This window comes from Oncorhynchus clarkii, chromosome 31 (assembly GCF_045791955.1).
Source record: "Oncorhynchus clarkii lewisi isolate Uvic-CL-2024 chromosome 31, UVic_Ocla_1.0, whole genome shotgun sequence".
Taxonomy (NCBI): Eukaryota; Metazoa; Chordata; class Actinopteri; order Salmoniformes; family Salmonidae; genus Oncorhynchus; species Oncorhynchus clarkii.
This window is the reverse complement of record NC_092177.1, coordinates 42,951,690-42,973,380: the sequence shown is the minus strand read 5'-3', so window position 1 is coordinate 42,973,380 and position 21,691 is coordinate 42,951,690. Positions and strand designations below refer to the sequence as shown.

Below are 21,691 nucleotides of genomic sequence, written 5' to 3'. Positions count from 1 at the left end.
GCCATCAAGTGTCCATGCCTTTATCTCCTCAAGGCTGGAATACTGCAATGCACTCTTCATCGGGATCCCTGGCAGGAGTCTCCAGAAGCTCTAATACATCCTGAACAGCGCTGCCAGGATCCTGGATGAGAGTGAGGAAACACCATCATATCACCCCCATCCTGGCATCTCTGCTCTGGCTCGCCCTCTCATTCTGGTTTGAATTCAAAAACCTCCTGCTGACTTTCCAGTGTATTCATGACAATGCCCTTCCTTATCTCAAAGAACTGCTCTCCCTCCATAACCCCACCCTCAGGTCAAGCGACAGCCTGCTTTCAGGTTGTCCGGGAGGGCATTCCAGAGGATGGGGGCAGTCGAGCTGGAAGGAGTGGAGGTTGGGCTCCCAAGCCCCCAGGACCAACCTCCACTCCTTCCAGCTCGACTGCCCCCATCCTCTGGAATGCCCTCCCGGACAACCTGAAAGAAGCACAGACTATGGGCTCCTTTAAAATGGGCCTAATGACCTTTCTCTTTAGGAAGGCTTTCTGTTGATAGCTGTGCTCCTTGGTGTCCTTTTACCTTGTAGTGTCATCTGTGTTCTTTGTGTCAGTTGCCCTGTCTACTTGTCAATTCTTAATTAAAAAAAAATGTTTTGAGATTATTCTGTAAAATGAAAAGCACTTTACAACTGTAATAAATTATTATTATTACCATAATTCAACTCCAACCCACATTCCCACAGAAAGGTCCAGTTCGAACACTTTTACATGTCAACTAACCTTTGTTTGCCTTTCCCCTCTACAGAAGGGCAGCTATGTTCCCTGATGCCCTAGAAGCAGCTGGCCAAGTGGAAGGCTTGCCCCTGACCTCCCCCGCAACCCCAACATTACCTGACCCTGATGAAGAGAAAGGTCAGAGGGAGGTGGTGGCGAGGACCAGTCCCAGGCGGAAATCTGGCCGCTACAGTCACAGTCTGCAGATAATGAATCCCTTCAGGATAACACACAAGTAAGCATCTTCCTTTTTAGGGCCTTTACTCAGCTCCTAATTTGCAATACTGCAATGTTGAGACTTAAGAGACAGTGTGCCCTGCTGAGTTGTGTGTAATGGCACCTTATTCCCTTCATAGTACGATACTTTTGACCAGAGTCCTATTAGTTCTGGTCAACATTAGTGCACTGTGAAGGGAAAAGGGTGCCATTTAAGAGAATCGCTAACAGAGGGCTCTGCATTTGAATGGAACTTTTTTTCCACTGCTTCCCAAGAATTCTATGAAGTGTCTGCAAACTGCTGTTCAAACAACGGCTGTTCATGATTAATTTTTCCACTTTGCCGAGTCAGTGACGGTTCAGGGCCATTTTCTTATTTTCTTGCTGTCACTCTTTCTTGCACTCTGTCTCTCTCTCTCTCTAACACCCAAATCATGCCTCGATTTTTACTGTCTTTCTCACAGGCACCAGCACCCAGTCGACAATTCTGGCCTCTTCTCCTTCATGATTCTGCACTGGCTCACCCCACTCGCTCTGAGGGCCCACAAGACATCCAGCCTCTCCATAGACAATGTATGGGGCCTGTCCTGCCACAAGAGCTCTTAATACAACTGCCACAGGTGAGACTATTGTCAAACATCAATCCCTAAGCACCCACTGTCCATTGAATCTACATAGGTTCAACAGGGTTATTGTTTTCCTCTTCAACATTCATTCAAGGAACTCAATGTTTTCCCCTTCAGCAAACATTCAATGAATCACATTTCCTGTCCCTTTGCAAACCAATGTTCAAATAACATTGGACAAACACAGACGGTAGGCCTAGAAAACAGAAGTGCGGCCGAGGTTTAACAGACAGGTGCATTGTGGGTAATTGCTGAGTGGACCTTTGCAGTTGCCTAATGTGGTATTCCCTTGATTTCCAAGAGTCACCCTCCACAGGGGTTGATCGACTGAATGGTGAACATCCTGTCTCCATAGAGATTTGGCGGTAGGGAAGATTGTATTAATAGCCTGGGATTAGGGTGTTTTTAGAGTTAGCAGGGACTAGCTCTGCTCAGTCCTGCCTACAGAGAGAGCGGTTATGTCATTAACCCTCATCCTCGCCTCGGGACAGCCTGTCTCTCCATGTCTCGCTTTGACTGGAGACACACCTCTTATTTGTTAGCTGCCAAAATCACCTCAAGCAATCCTTCCTGCTCATGGCTTGTGTCCTCACCCTTATGGAGGTGAATCTGTTATTATTCATGAGTAGATTGATGGATGGAATGAATTAACAAAAGATGGACATATTAACTGGTGGCGCATTTGTGGCTCATTTTCGACATGACTTCCACATCTTGATCAAAAGCAGAAATTCCTGTCAGCTAGGCGTATAACATGCTATAGGGGAGGGACGCATAAGAAGTGTGTCCCTAGACTGGGGCCAAACGTGGCCCTGAAAATGGCCACATGCATTGTATGTGTGTGCTGCGTCTGAAAAGAAGAGGTAGAGTGGAGGAGGGTTTAACTTTGTGTTTAAATGGCTAGAACACTTATGCAACACACAGATAGGGGGACCGGAGAGAAGCCAGAGAGCCCCCTGGGAGAGTTGTCAGGTGCTATCAATGAAACACCAGCAGGCTATCCACTAGCTGCATTCAGTCACCACATTTGTTTTCTTAGGCACGTTTTTTGTTAGGCTTGCCGGTATAAAATGTGGCAATTAGGCCTATATCTTGCAGCACTACATTAACATTTTTGGGGGTATTGTTAAGTTAGCGTTTTTTTGTAGTTGTTTAATAGTTGCTTTATGTGCAATTACACTCCATAGTGCGATCCTACTAGACGACTCTTTTCAAAATTACAGACAGTGAACTGGATTTAATTTGCTTGTAGAATCACTATCTTTTGGGGCTTTTTACAGGATTGAAAACTCCAAAAGGCTTCTCTCGAAATTAAACTGCTTGGTGTATAGACCGTTGATATCAGTTCAAACCAAAAACTCCAAAAGGAGATATATTATTTATACTAAACTTTGAATGTTTCATTTCCTGCAAAACTCGCTCTGCAGAGACTGCTTAATTGTGTTAATTGTAAAATCTCACTCAGGTTGCAGGTAATGTGAATTAAAGTAGTAATTATCAGCCTGCCGGAGCACGTGCTCAGGTTAATGCACTTTATATCTCTGATACGTTTTTAATAAACCCATTAAGACATAAATTAGATGCGGCAGCTGCTCCTTCTCTCTCTTTTCAAGCCATTAGGAGTGATCCATTTAGTCATTAAGGCCTTTTCCTTCTTCATGGGGATTTCCATGGTGGTAAAAAAAGAGCATTAGCACATATTTAGCATGTTGGCGTGTATTGCTCACACTGCGATTATCATACGTGCCATCCATTCTCACCTCCCATTGGGCTCGTTGCCTGTTACTGTAATTAAGCTGAACCACAACGTTTAATAATAATGGATTTATTTTATGTAGTGATTTTCATTAGAAGTCAAATTAATTAACTAAAACAAATTAAGTGATCTACAGTTCTTTGGCAGTGGTTTTCCACATAATGAGTCTAATTTAGTGTAAAATACGGGTATGAAATGTGCGTTTGTGTAAAGAGTATAATTTGTACTCCAAAAATGCTAATTTCAATCACCAACATAATATTAGCTGATGTATCACCTCACCTACTGTATGTCTGCGTAGTGCATACTAATTTGGAAAGATATACTGTAGGTCTACCATTGACTTTCTTCATCATGCCTATCTTGGTTTACAATACGCTTACATGGATTGTTTCAAGAAGCTAATGTAAATGATTATGCAGAGTAGGCGTAAGTTTTCCGTAACCATTGATACAGGGTCGGGTGTTTTTGTCATCCCTCGAATAGGAAAAGGCTAGGACTGGGTGAAGGCTAATTTGATTCTAGATCTGTGATCAAGAGCAACTATTGCTGAGTCAGTGGTCTCAAGTTTCTTAATCTCTCTCTCTCTCACTCTTACTCTTACCCTACGGTCAGACTGGAGAGCCTGTGGCATGATGAGCTGAAACAGAAGGGGAAAGAAGAGGCATCCCTATCCTGTGTCTTCTGGAGGTTTTGCCAGACCCGCATGCTGGTCGCCATCTTCTCCCTCCTCATCACCATGGTCACCGGCTTTGTGGGGCCTGAAAATACACTTCAAATCTGCTTTCTTTTTTGCTGATTCACCTAACATTGGCAGTCCTCATTCGGCCTCATGCTGGCTCAGAAATTGGGGATGCGTTCCAAATAATGCCCTATTCCCAATGTAGTGCACTACTTTTGTCCAGGACCCGTAGGAATTTGGTAAAAAGTAGTGCACTCTGCAGGGAATCGGGTGCCATTTGGGAAGTACTCTGGGAAGTACTATCCCATTTCACACTAGTCTGAAAATGTTTATGAGAACATAGCAGAAGATTACAAAGCCTTCGATGGTGAAACCCATATTAATCCTTCAGATTAGCCAGTGTGTACCATGGTCGCACTTTGGCCCAGAAATATACAGTTATTTTCCAACTGCCACACTTTGGGCTTAATTTCCCACCTCCTCCTAATTAAAATACCCCAAATTAGCATCGACCGGCAGTGAAACGCAAAAGTGCTGATAGTGCAGTACAATGTGGGCGCTTATTAAAGCCATATTAAATTACATTTCAGATGAAAGGCATTTCAGTTTTGAGTTCCCCAACTGCAATATTATTGCGTGGATGTTTTGTGTCCACCACTTCTAGCTGTTTATTTGAATGTCATGCTAGGTGTGATACGTGCTAGCAGCTTTCCTCATTCCCCTCTAATAGCGTTAACTGGATTTACTAGTTACACAATGACTTGTTTGTCTCACATTCCTGTCTGGGTGCTATGTAGGCCTACTGTATAGATTTATTTGGCATAGATTGGACTATAGTGCGCACTGGTAATCTCACTGTCAATATTTTAGACTGTGCCTATCTATTCAATTCAGTCATAATACATTCTCCAGTTCACTGACTCTGATGTCCTCCAACATTTTTGACTTCTGCCTCAAAATGCTAACTCTTTTGCTCACTCTTTCTCTCATCCACCCTCTCCTCCTCCTTTCTTACCTCCCCCCTTTCCCACCTTCACCGGTATGCCCAATCCCAGGCACTCCTGGTCCATGCCCTGCTAGAGTATTCTCAGAGTGTGGAAGGCTGGCTGCCCTACGGCCTCTCCCTGGTGGCGGAGATCTTCTTGATGGAGCTGATGCGCTCCTGGTCCCTGGTGCTCATGTGGGCTGTCAATTACCGCACCGCCGCTCGCCTCTGGGGTGCAGCGCTCACATTCGCCTTTCACAAGATCCTCTGCCTTCGCAGCACCAAAGACATCTGTGCCGGAGAGGTGAGTGTTTTTTAGCCTGGTCCCAGATCCCAGATCAGTTTGGCTGTATAGCCAACTTCTCTGTTCATTGTCATGCCTGGTCCCAAACAGATCTGGGAACAGGGTGTTTGTGTGACGGCGGACCAAATCAAGATGGCGCCGACAGATGGTCACCTCGCTTCAAGTCCTTAGGAAACTATGCAGTAATTAGTTTTTTTTAATGTATTAATACGACTTTCCCAAATCATATCCTTTGTTTGGACCTCCACCCTGGACATTGAGTCTAATCCCAGAGGCCGACCCAAAATAACATTGAGGAGGAGAGGAGCAGGAGAGGCAGACGGAGCAGACTCCTGGTCAGAAGGCGAGCACACCATCCACCGCTTCCGAGCATATTACTCGCCAATGTCCAGTCTCTAGACAACAAGGTGGACGAACTTATGGCACAAGTTGCCTTCCAGAGAGACATCAGAGATTGTAACATTATCTGTTTCATGGAAACATGGCTCGCTCGGGATATGTTGTCAGAGTCTGTATAGCCACCGTGTTTCTTCATGCGTCGCATCGACAGAAACAAACATCTCTCTGGAAAGAAGAAGGACGTGGGTGTATGCCTCATGATATGCGACTCATGGTGTAATCATAACAACATACAGGAACTCAAGTCCGTTTGTTCACCTGACCTAGAATTCCTTACAATCAAATGCCGACCGCATTATCTCCCAAGAGAATTTTCTTCAATTATAGTCACAGCCGTGTGTATCCCTCCCCAAGCAGATACCTCGACGGCCCTGAAAGAACTTCACTGGACTCTATGTAAACTAGAAACCATATATCCTGAGGCTGCATTTATTGTAGCTGGGGATTTTAACAAAGCCAATTTGAGAACAAGGCTACGTAAATTCTACCAGCATGTTGATTGTCGTACCTGCTCGAGCAAAACACTGGACCAGTGCTACTCTAACTTCCGCGATGCATACAAGGCCCTCCCCCGTCCTCTCTTCGGCAAATATGACCATGACAACATCTTGTTGCTCCCCTCCTATAGGCAGAAACTAAAACAGGAAGTGCCTGTGCTTAGGTCTATCCAACACTGGTCTGACCAATCGAATTCCACGCTTCAAGATTGCTTCGATCACGTGGACTGGGATATGTTCCGGGTAGCTTCGGATAATAACATCGTATACGCTGACTCGGTGAGTGAGTTTATTAGGAAGTGCATTGGAGATGTTGTACCCACTGTGACTATAAAAACCTTCCCTAACCAGAAACTGTGGATTGATGGCAACATTCACGCAAAACTGAAAGTGCGAACCACAGCATTTACAGTGCCTTGCGAAAGTATTCAGCCCCCTTGAACTTTGCGACCTTTTGCCACATTTCAGGCTTCAAACATAAAGATATAAAACTGTATTTTTTTGTGAAGAATCAACAACAAGTGGGACACAATCATGAAGTGGAACAACATTTATTGGATATTTCAAACTTTTTTAACAAATCAAAAACTGAAAAATTGGGCGTGCAAAATTATTCAGCCCCCTTAAGTTAATACTTTGTAGCGCCACCTTTTGCTGCGATTACAGCTGTAAGTCGCTTGGGGTATGTCTCTATCAGTTTTGCAAATCGAGAGACTGCCATTTTTTCCCATTCCTCCTTGCAAAACAGCTCGAGCTCAGTGAGGGTGGATGGAGAGCATTTGTGAACAGCAGTTTTTAGTTCTTTCCACAGATTCTCAATTGGATTCAGGTCTGGACTTTGACTTGGCCATTCTAACACCTGGATATGTTTATATTTGAACCATTCCATTGTAGATTTTGCTTTATGTTTTGGATCATTGTCTTGTTGGAAGACAAATCTCCGTCCCAGTCTCAGGTCTTTTGCAGACTCCATCAGGTTTTCTTCCAGAATGGTCCTGTATTTGGCTCCATCCATCTTCCCATCAATTTTAACCATCTTCCCTGTCCCTGCTGAAGAAAAGCAGGCCCAAACCATGATGCTGCCACCACCATGTTTGACAGTGGGGATGATGTGTTCAAGGTGATGAGCTGTGTTGCTTTTACGCCAAACATAACATTTTGCATTGTTGCCAAAAAGTTCACTTTTGGTTTCATCTGACCAGAGCACCTTCTTCCACATGTTTGGTGTGTCTCCCAGGTGGCTTGTGGCAAACTTTAAACGACACTTTTTATGGATATCTTTAAGAAATGGCTTTCTTCTTGCCACTCTTCCATAAAGGCCAGATTTGTGCAATATACGACTGATTGTTGTCCTATGGACAGAGTCTCCTACCTCAGCTGTAGATCTCTGCAGTTCATCCAGAGTGATCATGGGCCTCTTGGCTGCATCTCTGATCAGTCTTCTCCTTGTATGAGCTGAAAGTTTAGAGGGACGGCCAGGTCTTGGTAGATTTGCAGTGGTCTGATACTCCTTCCATTTCAATATTATCGCTTGCACAGTGCTCCTTGGGATGTGTAAAGCTTGGGAAATCTTTTTGTATCCAAATCCGGCTTTAAACTTCTTCACAACAGTATCTCGGACCTGCCTGGTGTGTTCCTTGTTCTTCATGATGCTCTCTGCGCTTTTAACGGACCTCTGAGACTATCACAGTGCAGGTGCATTTATACGGAGACTTGATTACACACAGGTGGATTGTATTTATCATCATTAGTCATTTAGATCAACATTGGATCATTCAGAGATCCTCACTGAACTTCTGGAGAGAGTTTGCTGCACTGAAAGTAAAGGGGCTGAATAATTTTGCACGCCCAATTTTTCAGTTTTTGATTTGTTAAAGTTTGAAATATCCAATAAATGTCGTTCCACTTCATGATTGTGTCCCACTTGTTGTTGATTCTTCACAAAAAAATACAGTTTTATATCTTTATGTTTGAAGCCTGAAATGTGGCAAAAGGTCGCAAAGTTCAAGGGGGCCGAATACTTTCGCAAGGCACTGTAATCATGGCAAAGCGACTGGAAACATGACCAAATACAAACAGTGCATTTATTCTTTCCGCAGGGCAATCAAACAAGCAAAGCGTCAGTATAGACAAAGTAGTCGCAATTCAACGGCTCAAACATGTGGCATGGTCTACAGACAATCACGGATTACAAAATGAAAGCCAGCTCCGTCGCGGACATCGACGTCTTGTTCCCAGACAAATTAAACAACTTCTTTGCCCTCTTTGAGGACAATTCAGTGCCACCGACACGGCCGACGTGAATAAAACATTTAAACGTGTTAACCCTCGCAAGGCTGCTGGCCCAGACGGCATCCCTAGCCGCATCCTCAGAGCATGCACAGACCAGCTGGCTGGTGTGTTTACGGACATATTCAATCAATCCCTATCCCAGTCTGCTGTCCCCACATGCTTCAAGATGGCCACTATTGTTCCTGTTCCCAAGAAAGCTAAGGTAAGTGAACTTACTGACTATCGCCCCGCAGCACTCACTCCTGTCATCATGAAGTGCTTTGAGAAACTAGTCAAGATTCATATCACCTCCACCCTACCTGATACCCTAGACCCACTCCAATTTGCTTACCGCCCCTACAGGTCCACAGAAGATGCAATCGCCATTACACTGCACACTGCCCTATCCCATCTGGACAAGATGAATACCTATGTAAGAATGCTGTTCATTGACTCAGCATTCAACACCATAGTACCCTCCAAACTCATCATTAAGCTTGAGACCCTGGGTCTCGACCCCGCCCTGTGCAACTGGGTCCTGGACTTTCTGAGAAATGCACTTGCACTTCTAGTGGTTACATTGCAGGTGTATCTCAGATAACAAATAGTTTCATTGTATCAGTTTCATGAAACAAAAGTAACAATGAAAAAAAATCCCACACACTGGAGGGTAGCCTAGTGGTTAGAGCATTGGACTAGTAACCGGAAGGTTGCAAGTTCAAACCCCCGAGCTGACAAGGTACAAATCTGTCATTCTGCCCCTGAACAGGCAGTTAACCCACTGTTCCTAGGCCCTCATTGAAAATAAGAATTTGTTCTTAACTGACTTGCCTAGTTAAATAAAGGTAAAATAAAAACTCTTGCAAAGTATAATTTTGTATTGTGCCAACGTCTCAGCCTTTTGTCTTTTTTCAAAGCCATGCACTACTATTGAAATAGTTTGGGTTCAAATCATATGTCAGCTTATTCTCATTGCAGCATTTTCAGTTTCTGTGAGTTAATTTAGTTTTCTTCTTTGACTGACTATGTCTTTGTCAAGTACATGGTCTGTTTCAATGTGTTCTCCTATTATTCTGCGTCAATGTCCCTCCCTACAGCTGATCAACATCTGCTCCAGCGATGGCCAGCAGGTATACGAGGCAGTCTCAGTGGGCTGTCTGCTAGCCGGGGGTCCACTTGTGGGTATCCTTGGTCTGTCCTACACCGCTTACTTCCTGGGACCCACTGCACTGGTTGGATCAGCCGTCTTCATCTTCTTCTACCCTACTATGGTAGGAGGTTATCCACATACTAACAAAGGAATGCACACCCTATGAAAGTGCTAATAGGAAAATGTGAACTGATATTGAAAGGACAGTTACACTCACCACTCTCCTCTGACACTGTTTATTTAACTCAGAGGCACCTTAGCTTCATACAGTTGTAACTTACGTATAAGGTTTAGTGACTGAAAATATTGTCCACTGAAAAGATAAACACCATTATTTTGCCAGCAGTTACCCCAGAAATGTTACTTGGAGCATGATTACTCTGAAATTCTCACTCTCAGCACTTAGTAATTCATGAATTGTCTTTCCTGTTTATGGTATTAGTCATAAACTTATTTTCCAATAACTGTAAAAACTAAAGTGAAAGTATTTCACTTCAGACTGTTATTATTTACAACACAACCTGTTTGTTCCCCTTAACTTTCCAAAACTCCTCCCCCAAAACTCTCCTCCTGCCTTTCTGCCAATCTCCTGTTGACTTTGGTGTTGTCCCTCATGAGCTTCAGTCTGAAGACTGCCTGAAGACGGCCTGTTGGGGACCTTTGTATTGATGTGGAAGCTGTTTATAGTCTGTTCCCTGCAGTAACCCTGCCGAACAGCTGATTCCCATGGGGCTCTGGTCAAAAGTAGTGCACTAGGGAATAGGGTGCTATTTGGGATATAGACTGTCTGCTTTCATTTCCCCCAACTGTCACTCAAATTTTCCTCTGTTCCTTCTTCTCTCCAACCATGAAAGATGCTGGCGTCGCATCTCACAGCGTATTTCCGTAAGAAGTGTGTGGTAGTGACTGACCGGCGCTTGAGGCTCATGAATGAGATCCTAGTCTGTATCAAGTTAATCAAGATGTACTGCTGGGAAAACGCTTTCGCTCAGAACATCCACAGTGAGTGACTGGTTGCACACGCACACACAGCTTGTATTTCATTTATTTTTTGGTCAGGTCACTTGGTCAGGAAAAACAGAAGGCCCGAGTCATCACGTTTATGGCACAGGGCCTGTGACTCAGCAAAAATCATAATAAGTGACTCACTTCCTGTTTTGCATCTGGATTAAGGTAATTATTTCCAACTGAGAATGTGCCTCTTCTTCTATTTGTACCTCCTTAATTTGACTAATATTGACATTTTCCTCTCGGTTAGGCCAATTCAATTCCAGTCAGTCCAATAAATTCAACCCATTACCTGAAACACATTAGTTTCATTAAATCCTCCAATCATCAATTCAAATTAGAATCATCCCCGCAATTGATCCGAAAACTCCGTTCCCATTAGATTCCATTGGCTTAGATTCCCTCCCTGTTCTCCAGCATTACGCAAGCCCTGAATTAATCCCTGCGCCCCAAGGTTAATTAAAAAAGTGTTTAAAGCTCTTTGATACCTAAAGACCTGCAGAGGGTTGTTCCACTTAGAGGAGATTGAAGAATTAGATGGGGCCATTTCTCACGAGGCTCTTCCTTACATTGTTGATAAGAAGCGTTTGGTGCTTTTAAACATGATTGTAATTAGACAGGTGGGACTCATCCTCATATCAGTCGTCCGTTTGGATGATGATGATGATAATAATCATACCTATTATTATGATAATTAATTGGACGTTCATCTTAAGAGACATCAGTTGTTTAATATCAAGAGTTGTGATATCATTATCTTCATTAGTTATTGTTCATTGACATCCATATTACACCTGCTGATAAAAATAGACGGCAGGTAGCCTAGTGGTTAGAGCATTGGGCCAGTAAGTGGAAGGCTGCTGGATTGAATCCCTGAGCTGACAAGGTAAAAAAAGGACAAATCTGTCATTCTGCCCCCTGAGCAAGGCTGTTAACCCACTGTTCTCTGGGCGCCGAAGACATGGATGTCGATTAAGGCATCCCCCCCCCATTTGAGATTCTTCAAATAGCTACCCTTTGCCTTGATGGCAGCTTTGCATACTCTTGGCATTCTCTCAACCAGCTTCATGAGGTAGTCACCTGGAAGGCATTTCAGTTAACAGGTGTGCCTTCCTAAAAGTTAATTTGTAGAATTTCTTTCCTCCTTAATGCGTTTGAGCAAATTAGTTGTGTTGTGACAAAGTGGGGGAGGTATACAGAAGATAGCTCTATTTGGTAAAAAACTAAGTCCATATTATGGCAAGAACAGCTCAAATAAGCAAAGAGAAACAACAGTCCTAGTCATTACTTTAAGACATGAAGGTCAGTCAATATGGAACATATTGAGAACTTTGAAAGTTTCTTCAAGTGCAGTCGCAAAAACCATAAAGCGCTATGATGAAACTGGCACTCATGAGGACCGCCACAGGAATGGAAGACCCAGAGTTACCTTTGCTGCAGAGGATAAGTTCATTAGAGTAACCAGTCTCAGAAATTGCAGCCCAAATAAATGCTTCACAGAGTTCAAGTAACAGACACATCTCAACATCAACTGTTCAGAGGAGACTGCGTGAATCAGGCCTTCATGGTCAAATTGCTGCAAAGAGACCACTACTAAAGGACACAAATAATAATAAGTGACTTGCCTGGGCCAAGAAACACAAGCAATAGACATTTGACAGGTGGATGAGTCCCCCAAAAAATGTTGTTGCTCTAACTGCCGTGTCTTTGTGAGACGCAGGATAGGTGAACGGATGATCTCCACATGTGCGGTTCCACATGTGAAGCGTGGAGGAGGAGGTGGGATGGTGTGGGGGTTCTTTGCTGGTGCCACTGTCTGTGATTTATTTAGAATTAATGGCACACATAACCAGCATGGCTACCACAGCATTCTGCAGCGACACGCCATCCCATCTGATTTGCACTTAGTCCCACTATCATTTGTTGTGTAAGGGCTATTTGACCAAGAAGGAGAGTGATGGAGTGCTGCATCAGATGACCTGTCCTCCACAATCACCTGACCTTAACCCAATCGAGATGGTTTGGGATGAGTTGGACCGCAGAGTGAAGGAAAAGCAGCCAACAAGTGCTCAGCATATGTGGGAACTCTTTCAAGACTGTTTGAAAAGCATTCCAGGTGACGCTGGTTGAGAGCCAAGGGTGTGCAAAGCTGTCAAGGCAAAGGGTGGCTACTTTGAAGAGTTTAACACTTTTTTTTGGTTACTACATGATTCCATATGTGTTATTTCATAGTTTTGATGTCTTCATTATTATTCTGCAATGTAGAAAATACTAAAAATAAAGAAAAACCCTTGAATGAGTAGGTGTTCAAACTTTTGACAAGGTACTGTACATTTGGGAGATGTACACATACATGAACACAAGGAGGGCAAGACGGGCACTTGACTGGGACAGCTGCCAATGGCCCACAATTTTAAAAGTACATTTTATACCATTTATGGCCGCGAGGCCCAACATGTCTCTTTTATTTCTATCCATGTCTGTAAGTGTGTCTCTAATGTTGTTTGAGGATGAATAAAAAAAGTACAGTGTCAGACTAAGTTCCTGAAAGACTCTAGTGGTAATACAAGATGAGCTCTCACTGTCTGTCTCTGTCTCTGTCTCTGTCTCTGTCTCTATCTCTGTCTCTGTCTCTGTCTCTGTCTGTGTTCAGAGGAGAGAGGGATATTGGAGAGGGCTGGTTATGTTCAGAGCCTCACAGTGGGCGTGGCTCCCATATTCGTGGTGATTTCCAGTGTCTGCACATTCACTCTACACGTGACCTTGGGTTATGACCTCACTGCAGCCCAGGTAAGCCCCTCTGTCAATAGCTTTTAAAGAATTAAGTGCTTTTTCAGGAACTGAGTGCTCTTTTCATTGCTTTGAATAGCTACCGGTAGCTTTTGTTGATGTTTGTATAAAATTCATAGAAGCTTTTAAAGAGGTGGAATTTCACTAAATGAACTATGCTGGACCCCTTCTCCCTCTGCTCCTTTCAGGCCTTCACCGTTGTCGCAGTCTTCAACTCAATGACCTTTGCCCTCAAGGTCACGCTCTTGGCTGTACAAGCTTTATCAAGGGTTCTGTGGCAGTCAACCGATTTTGGGTAGAAACAAGACAGACGAGATCGTTGTACAAAAATTGGGAATGATTGTGGCACGAAGTCAGCTAGCGTTCAGTCAGCAAGGACTGTTGTCAGCACTTCAAAATGGACATATTAATTAATCAGCTCCTCATGCAAATTTTCAATGTCCATCTTATCATATCTGTGTCAACAGAGACTCTTTTTGATGGAGGACCGAGAGGTTGTGATGGCCAAAACGGACAGCCCTATGAATTCAGTGGAGTTCCGTGATGCCACGTTGGCTTGGGAGAAGGCCAAAGCTCCCACCAAAGCCATCACTGTCCACAAGAAGAAAAGAGGCGGGATGCGACGTGTACTGCGCAAGGAGAAACTGAGCCTGTATATCATTGCAGAGAAGGTCAAGGGGAACAACGAGAGTCCCAACGGACAAAAGCTCCTCACCCACATGGAACAGGAGAGCCCCCAGAGCACCATCTCCTCCACCCAGAGCTCCACCACCCGCCCGCCGCTGCACAAGACCCGGCATCGAATCGATCTGTGCGTCAAGAAGGTAAACGGCTCATTTACAAATATACACATGCACAAACACACTCTAAAGCATTGAGTCACTGGCACTGGACAGAAAAATGGTAGTTCAACTCTTGGAAAAAAGAGAGCGGCTGAAAGAGTAGACAATTATAGGGAGTCAAGGCTGTACCACAACTTTGCACTTCTTTCCTTTTAAATTGACTGAGTGCATTTCAATACAAATACATAATATTACATCACTGGTATCATTCTAATCTGCAGGGGACGCTGGTAGGAATCTGTGGAGGTGTGGGGAGTGGAAAGAGCTTCTGTCTGCTCTACTGGGACAGGTGAGGATCTAGATCATTGGCCTTCAAATATCACCAGCTTACTGGGGGATTCCCCTACAAACCAGACAGGAAAATAACCTCACACTCAACGTCAACAAAACTAAGGAGATGATTGTGGACTTCAGGAAACAGCAGAGGGAACACCCCCCTATCCACATCGATGGAACAGTAGTGGAGAGGGTAGTAAGTTTTAAGTTCCTCGGCGTACACATCACAGACAAACTGAATTGGTCCACCCACACAGACAGCATTGTGAAGAAGGCGCAGCAGCGCCTCTTCAACCTCAGGAGGCTGAAGAAATTTGGCTTGTCACCTAAAGTACTCACAAACTTCTACAGATGCACAATTGAGAGCATAGAGAGCATGTCGGGCTGTATCACCGCCTGGTACGGCAACTGCTCCGCCCACAACCGTAAGGCTCTCCAGAGGGTAGTGAGGTCTGCACAACGCATCACCGGGGGCAAACTACCTGCCCTCCAGGACACCTACACCACCCGATGTCACAGGAAGGCCATAAAGATCATCAAGGACAACAACCACCCGAGCCACTGCCTGTTCACCCCGCTATCATCCAGAAGGCGAGGTCAGTACAGGTGCATCAAAGCTGGGACCGAGAGACTGAAAAACAGCTTCTATCTCAAGGCCATCAGACTGTTAAACAGCCACCACTAACATTGAGTGGCTGCTGCCAACACACTGACTCAACTCCAGCCACTTTAATAATGGGAATTGATGGGAAATGATGTAAAATATATCACTAGCCACTTTAAACAATGCTACCTAATATAATGTTACATACCCTACATTATTCATCTCATATGTATACGTATATACTGTACTCTATATCATCTACTGCATCTTTATGTAATACATGTATCACTAGCCACTTTAACTATGCCACTTTGTTTACATACTCATCTCATATGTATATACTGCACTCAATACCATCTACTGTATCTTGCCTATGCCGCTCTGTACCATCACTCATTCATATATCTTTATGTACATATTCTTTATCCCCTTACACTTGTGTCTATAAGGTAGTAGTTTTGGAATTGTTAGCTAGATTACTTGTTGGTTATTACTGCATTGTCGGAACTAGAAGCACAAGCATTTCGCTACACTCGCATTAACATCTGCTAACCATGTGTATGTGACAAATAAAATTTGATTAGATTTTTTGAAAGCATTTGAGGTGTGTTTGACTAAGCCTGAAATTCGCACTTTTGGGACTATTCCATTGTACTGGGAAAAGGAAGTCAAACGCTGCTCAAGTATTTCCCCGAAAGTATTTGACTTTTGGCCCAGGTCAGCTTTACCTCTAGTATGTATTAACATGAGTCTTATCCCTGGTGTTCAACAGATGACCCTGCTGGAGGGCAACGTGGCAGCCAGTGGCGGCATTGTGTATGTCGCTCAACAGGCCTGAATCCTCAACGACTCACTGAGAGAGAACGTCCTGTTTGGAAAAGGATATGATGAAGACAAGTAAGATTGATTGATTTTGTGTATATAAAATCAACAGCTAATTGTCTGTAGTCCATGACAAACCACATTTGGATGTCATAGTTTGATAGTTTCACATTGACAAGGGCCAAAGACATTTCGAACTCATGGCTTACTCATTTCTCTCGACAATGACTGTTTCCCTCTCATGTTAACTCATGTCCTTGGCAGTGTTTCCTTATTAGGTATAATTCTGTGCTCAATGCCTGCTGCCTGATCCCTGATCTGACAGAGCTGCCCTATGGGGATATGACTGAGGTATGTATCAGACCTCTATTACATCTCTCTGTTGGATATCCTCTCAATATGAACTATGGCCACACTGTACAATGCATAGACCTTACAGTATACCAAAGTAGCAGAAAGTGGAATAACTATGTACAAGGCTAGTAAGTAGTACATGCGTTTATAGATGGAATGTTTTGGGGTGCACTGTAGTTACATAAACACTTGTGTTTTCTCATAAAATACTATCTTTATGTCCTTATCTGTTCTGGCCTATGATGCCCATGTATTGAGAAATAATCCTTGATACATTTTGTTAACATTGTCTCAATGTTCTCACTCTAGATCGGGGAGAGGGGTGCCAACCTGTGGCGGGCAGCGCCAGCGGGTAAGCCCAGCACGTGCCCTGTACAGCGAGCGACCCATTCTACTCCTAGATGATCCTCTCAGTGCTGTGGACACCCACGTGGGCTCTCAGCTCTTCCACAACGACATCCGCACAGTGTCCAAGGGCAAGACCATCTTTGTCACACAGCAGCTTCAGGTAAAATGAGCTACGGATCATCTGAATGATGTGAGATTCAGAATGATTTGCAGCAAATATGTGTAATATGGCGACGTCATCTGACATGGTTTTATTCCTGCATAATGCATTAATGATCTGAATGGGCTTTCATAGCTAGTCTCTTTTGTATATCTTTGGGATGCTTAGTCTGAAAGGACTACTACTGAAAGGAAATGAGAAAAACCCTATCTAGACTTTGCTTTCTCCTATATACAGTGGGGCAAAAAAGTATTTAGTCAGCCACCAATTGTGCAAGTTCTCCCACTTAAAAAGATGAGAGGCCTGTAATCATATGTTTCATCATAGGTACACTTGAACTATGACAGACAAAATGAGAAACAAAATCCAGAAAAATCACATTTTAGGATTTTTAATGAATTTATTTGCAAATTAAAGTGGAAAATAAGTATTTGGTCAATAACAAAAGTTTATCTCAATACTTTGTTATATACCCTTTGTTGGCAATGACAGAGGTCAAACGTTTTCTGTAAGTCTTCACAAGGTTTTCACACACTGTTGCTGGTATTTTGGCCCATTCCTCCATGCAGATCTCCTCTAGAGCAGTGATGTTTTGGGGCTGTTGCTGTGCAACACAGACTTTCAACTCCCTCCAAAGATTTTCTATGGGTTTGAGACCTGGAGACTGGCTAGGCCACTCCAGGACCTTGAAATGCTTCTTACGAAGCCACTCCTTCGTTGCCCGGGCGGTGTGTTTGGGATCATTGTCATGCTGAAAGACCCAGCCACGTTTCATCTTCAATGCCCTTGCTGATGGAAGGAGATTTTCACTCAATCTCACGATACATGGCCCCATTCATTCTTTCCTTTACACGGATCAGTCGTCCTGGTCCCTTTGCAGAAAAACAGCCCCAAAGCATGATGTTTCCACCCCCATGCTTCACAGTAAGTATGGTGTTCTTTGGATACAACTCAGCATTCTTTGTCCTCCAAACACGACGAGTTGAGTTTTTACCAAAAAGTTATATTTTGGTGTCATCTGACCATACGACATTCTCCCAATCTTCTTCTGGATCATCCAAATGCTCTCTAGCAAACTTCAGACGGGCCTGGAAATGTACTGGCTTAAGCAGGGGGACACGTCTGGCACTGCAGGATTTGAGTCCCTGGCGGCGTAGTGTGTTACTGATGGTAGGCTTTGTTACTTTGGTCCCAGCTCTCTGCAGGTCATTCACTAGGTCCCCCCGTGTGGTTCTGGGATTTTTGCTCACTGTTCTTGTGATCATTTTGACTCCACGGGGTGAGATCTTGCGTGGAGCCCCAGATCGAGGGAGATTATCAGTGGTCTTGTATGTCTTCCATTTCCTAATAATTGCTCCCACAGTTGATTTCTTCAAACCAAGCTGCTTACCTAAAAAAAATTACAGGCCTCATCATTTTAAGTGGGAGAACTTGCACAATTGGTGGCTGACTAAATACATTTTTGCTCCACTGTAGATACAGTAGCTCAGTGATCATTGTGCAAATCTCTCATTGACATGTATGTATTTTGGCTAAGTTAAGGATCACAAGAATTTGGCCTGAATAGAGAAAGCTGAGGAAAAGGAGCCATATAGAAATATAGAGGAACATACTATATCCCAGGATTCTGCAACAGGAGAATCACATATATCACTGGTGTTGACACTCTCTCAGTACCTGGCAGAGTGTGACGACGTGATTCTGATGAAGGAAGGGCAGATTGCAGAGCATGGCACCCACAACCAGCTCATGGGAAGAGACAGTGACTACGCCACCCCTTAAACAGTGTACAGCAGAAGGTAATGCCATCCACACGGCGCACGTCCAACTAGCCTGGTCACATATCTGTTTGTGCTGTTTTACTAACAGATCTATGACTAGGCAAGACAGCACAAACTGATCTGGGACCAGGCTAGTCCAGCTCCAGCTCTCCTTTATGTAAAAACACCTTTCATCCCTCTTTACACAATGACATCATACATCCATCCTGCATAATTCATGAGACGGGAGAAGCCAAGTGGGTGGCTGGGAAATGTTAGCGTATACAAGGACTTTCATTATTTATGCGTGCATTGATTTACCGGTGTCGCACCGCTAAAGACCCTGTCACCGATGTCTGTTTAAATTACTTACTGGCCATTGTTATGGCTTCGCCAGGATTTGTGGAGTCTTATGCTGTAGCTCTCTCTGGCTTTTTTCCCTAGAACCTGGTGAAAAATAACCTGAAAAATAAGGAAAGGGGGGGGGGGGGGGAAGGTTGAGTCCACCGCAATTGTCGCTAAAGTCGCCAGACCTACGATGGAGAAACAGAAAGGTGAGACTCGACCGCTATGGATAGAATGTGTTAATGTGTTCCCTCAAACAGTTTTGGGGCTTGAAATAAGGAAATGACTCACATGGGTCTCTTTTATTCCTTTCTTTCTTCTTCCCTCCTTCCCGCCTTTCTTTCCTGCTCTTTACTCTCCAGACCAGCTCATGAAAGCGGAGGAGAAGGGCTCTGACGCTGTGGCCTGGGATGTGTACAAGGCCTTCATCAAAGCAGCTGGAGGCCCTTGTGCCTTCATCAACCTCTTCCTCTTCACCACCGGCTGCATCACCTTCAGTAACTGGTGGCTGAGCTACTGGATCCGCCAGGGCAGCGGGGTGATTTATTTTATATTTTGCACTGGATCCAAATGATCATCCACTGGATTCAAATGATGATCCACTCGATCAAAATGATGGCCTTACACACAGACACACAATTAGGGTCAGTTTACCATACCCCCAATCCTTATTAGAAACATTAGAATGAAAAAAAGGTGGCAAAGGGCAACTTCTGCCTACCTTGAGAGGGATGTCTCAGTACACTGTAGAGGCTATGTCAACCACAAGAAAAACGACTTCTGCGCATCACTGAGTTGTATTGGGGAAAGTGAGAGCATTAATCTTAACACGAGTAATTAAAAAAGAAATGCGGTAAACATAATTAAAACAAGGGACGAGCCACCGAGAAACAGTTGTGCTGCAAAGCTGTCGTCCATGTCAGATTTGAAGAATGCGTTTGGAATAGCGACATCATTCGAATGGCTGCTTCTTTCATGTATTCTATCTTGGACTCAGTACTCAGCTGACTTTGTTTTATTTATCTCATTCATTAGATATAAATTCTGTTTTTTCCGAGGCGGCCCTGTGTGTGTTTCCTTCATGGGGATTTGTTGCTCTCATCTGCTCTCAGAACACATTTAATCCTGGAGAACAAAACCAAAGAAACAGTGGCAGCGTTGGCAAACGATAGCATGAGGCTCAACCCTCATGTTCAATACTACTCAAGAGTTTATGTGCTGACCATGGGAGCCGCTCTCTTCCTGAAGACAATGAGGGGGCTAGTGTTTGTCAAGGTCAAGCTCAAATGTCTTTTAGAGTGGTTCTTGTGGATTGTTCTCCCATCTCGATGTCCTGACCATTCATTGGCATGTCAAAGGAGAGTGCATCACTGGGTGCTTCCCAAATGGCACCCTATTCCCTGTATGGTGCACTACTTTTGACGAGCTCATAGGGTACCATTTGGAACGTAATCAGGTTTTCATTGATTAACACTCAGGCCCTTTCAAAGGAAAGCGGTGCAAAGTGGTTGTGGTAGAACCTTGACTCCCTCTAATTGTCTTATTCTTTCAGCCGTTTTCATGAGTTGCTCTACTATAATTTGTGTGTGTGTGCCTCTGTGCCTCTGTGTCTCTGCGTGCGTGTGCGCCTCTGCGTGCGTGTGCGCCTCTGCGTGCGTGTGCGCCTCTGTGTGTGTGCACGTTCATGCCTCTGTGTGTGCCTCTGTGTGTGCGTGCGTGCCTCTGTGTGTGTGCGTGCGTGCCTCTGTGTGTGTGCGTGCGTGCCTCTGTGTGTGTGCGTGCGTGCCTCTGTGTGCGCGTGCGTGCCTCTGTGTGCGCGTGCGTGCCTCTGTGTGCGCGTGCGCCTCTGTGTTTCCCAGTCCATTTGGATATATGTCCCCTTTCCTTTGCTAAACTTTTCTGACAGCCCATTACAGAGGTCATGTCCCCACGTAATTGTGTGCCACTAACTTTCCAAAGATGGCTAATCTTATTTTTTTACCCCTAGCTGTGACGTGAATGTGTGGGTGTTGGATATTCCATTAATGGATTTACTGTGTTTTCTCCTGCCAAAAGTAATTTCTGTACAATTGGCCAGACGTTTTTCATTGAGTTAACTTAGACATACGGTCATAACCTTTCTGTGTCAGCCTGCCAGACATTCATTTATGTATGAGTCGTTGACAGATGGGCTGACACAAGAAACATTCCACTTGCTTAACAGCACAGTGACCAGGCCTGGCGCCAGGGGGCAGTTGAAATTAACAATGGGGAAACATTTTCCGGGGTTCTTGCATTTGAATTAAATTGTGCTTATATCATGCTTTGCCACAATAAACATAAAGTTTAAAAAATATATATTTTATTTCACCTTTATTTAATCAGGTAGTTGAGAACAAGTTCTTATTTACAATTACGACCTGACCAAGATAAAAGTAAAGCAAGTAAAACACTGGAATGCTAGATTTGCAGTGGAAGAATGTGCAAAGTAGAAATACAAATAATAGGGTGCAAAGGAGCTAAATAAATAAATAAAATAAATACAATAGGGAAAGAGGTAGTTGTTTGGGCTAAATTATAGATGGGAAATGTATAGGTGCAGTAATCTGTAAGCTGCTCTGACAGCTGGTGCTTAAAGCTAGTGAGGGAGATAAGTGTTTCCAGTTTCAGAAAAAGAGATGGCACTGTGATAGACTGCATCCCATTTATTGAGTAGGGTATTGGAGGCTATTTTATAAATGACATCGCCAAAGTCGAGGATCGGT

The 21,691-nt window shown here is 43.9% G+C and overlaps 1 pseudogene; it reads left to right on the top strand.

Annotated features, from left to right (window-relative positions):
* The first annotated feature begins 793 nt into the window (after positions 1-793).
* Positions 794-21,691, top strand: part of LOC139390657 (ATP-binding cassette sub-family C member 5-like) — a 39,828-nt pseudogene continuing 18,930 nt past the window's right edge.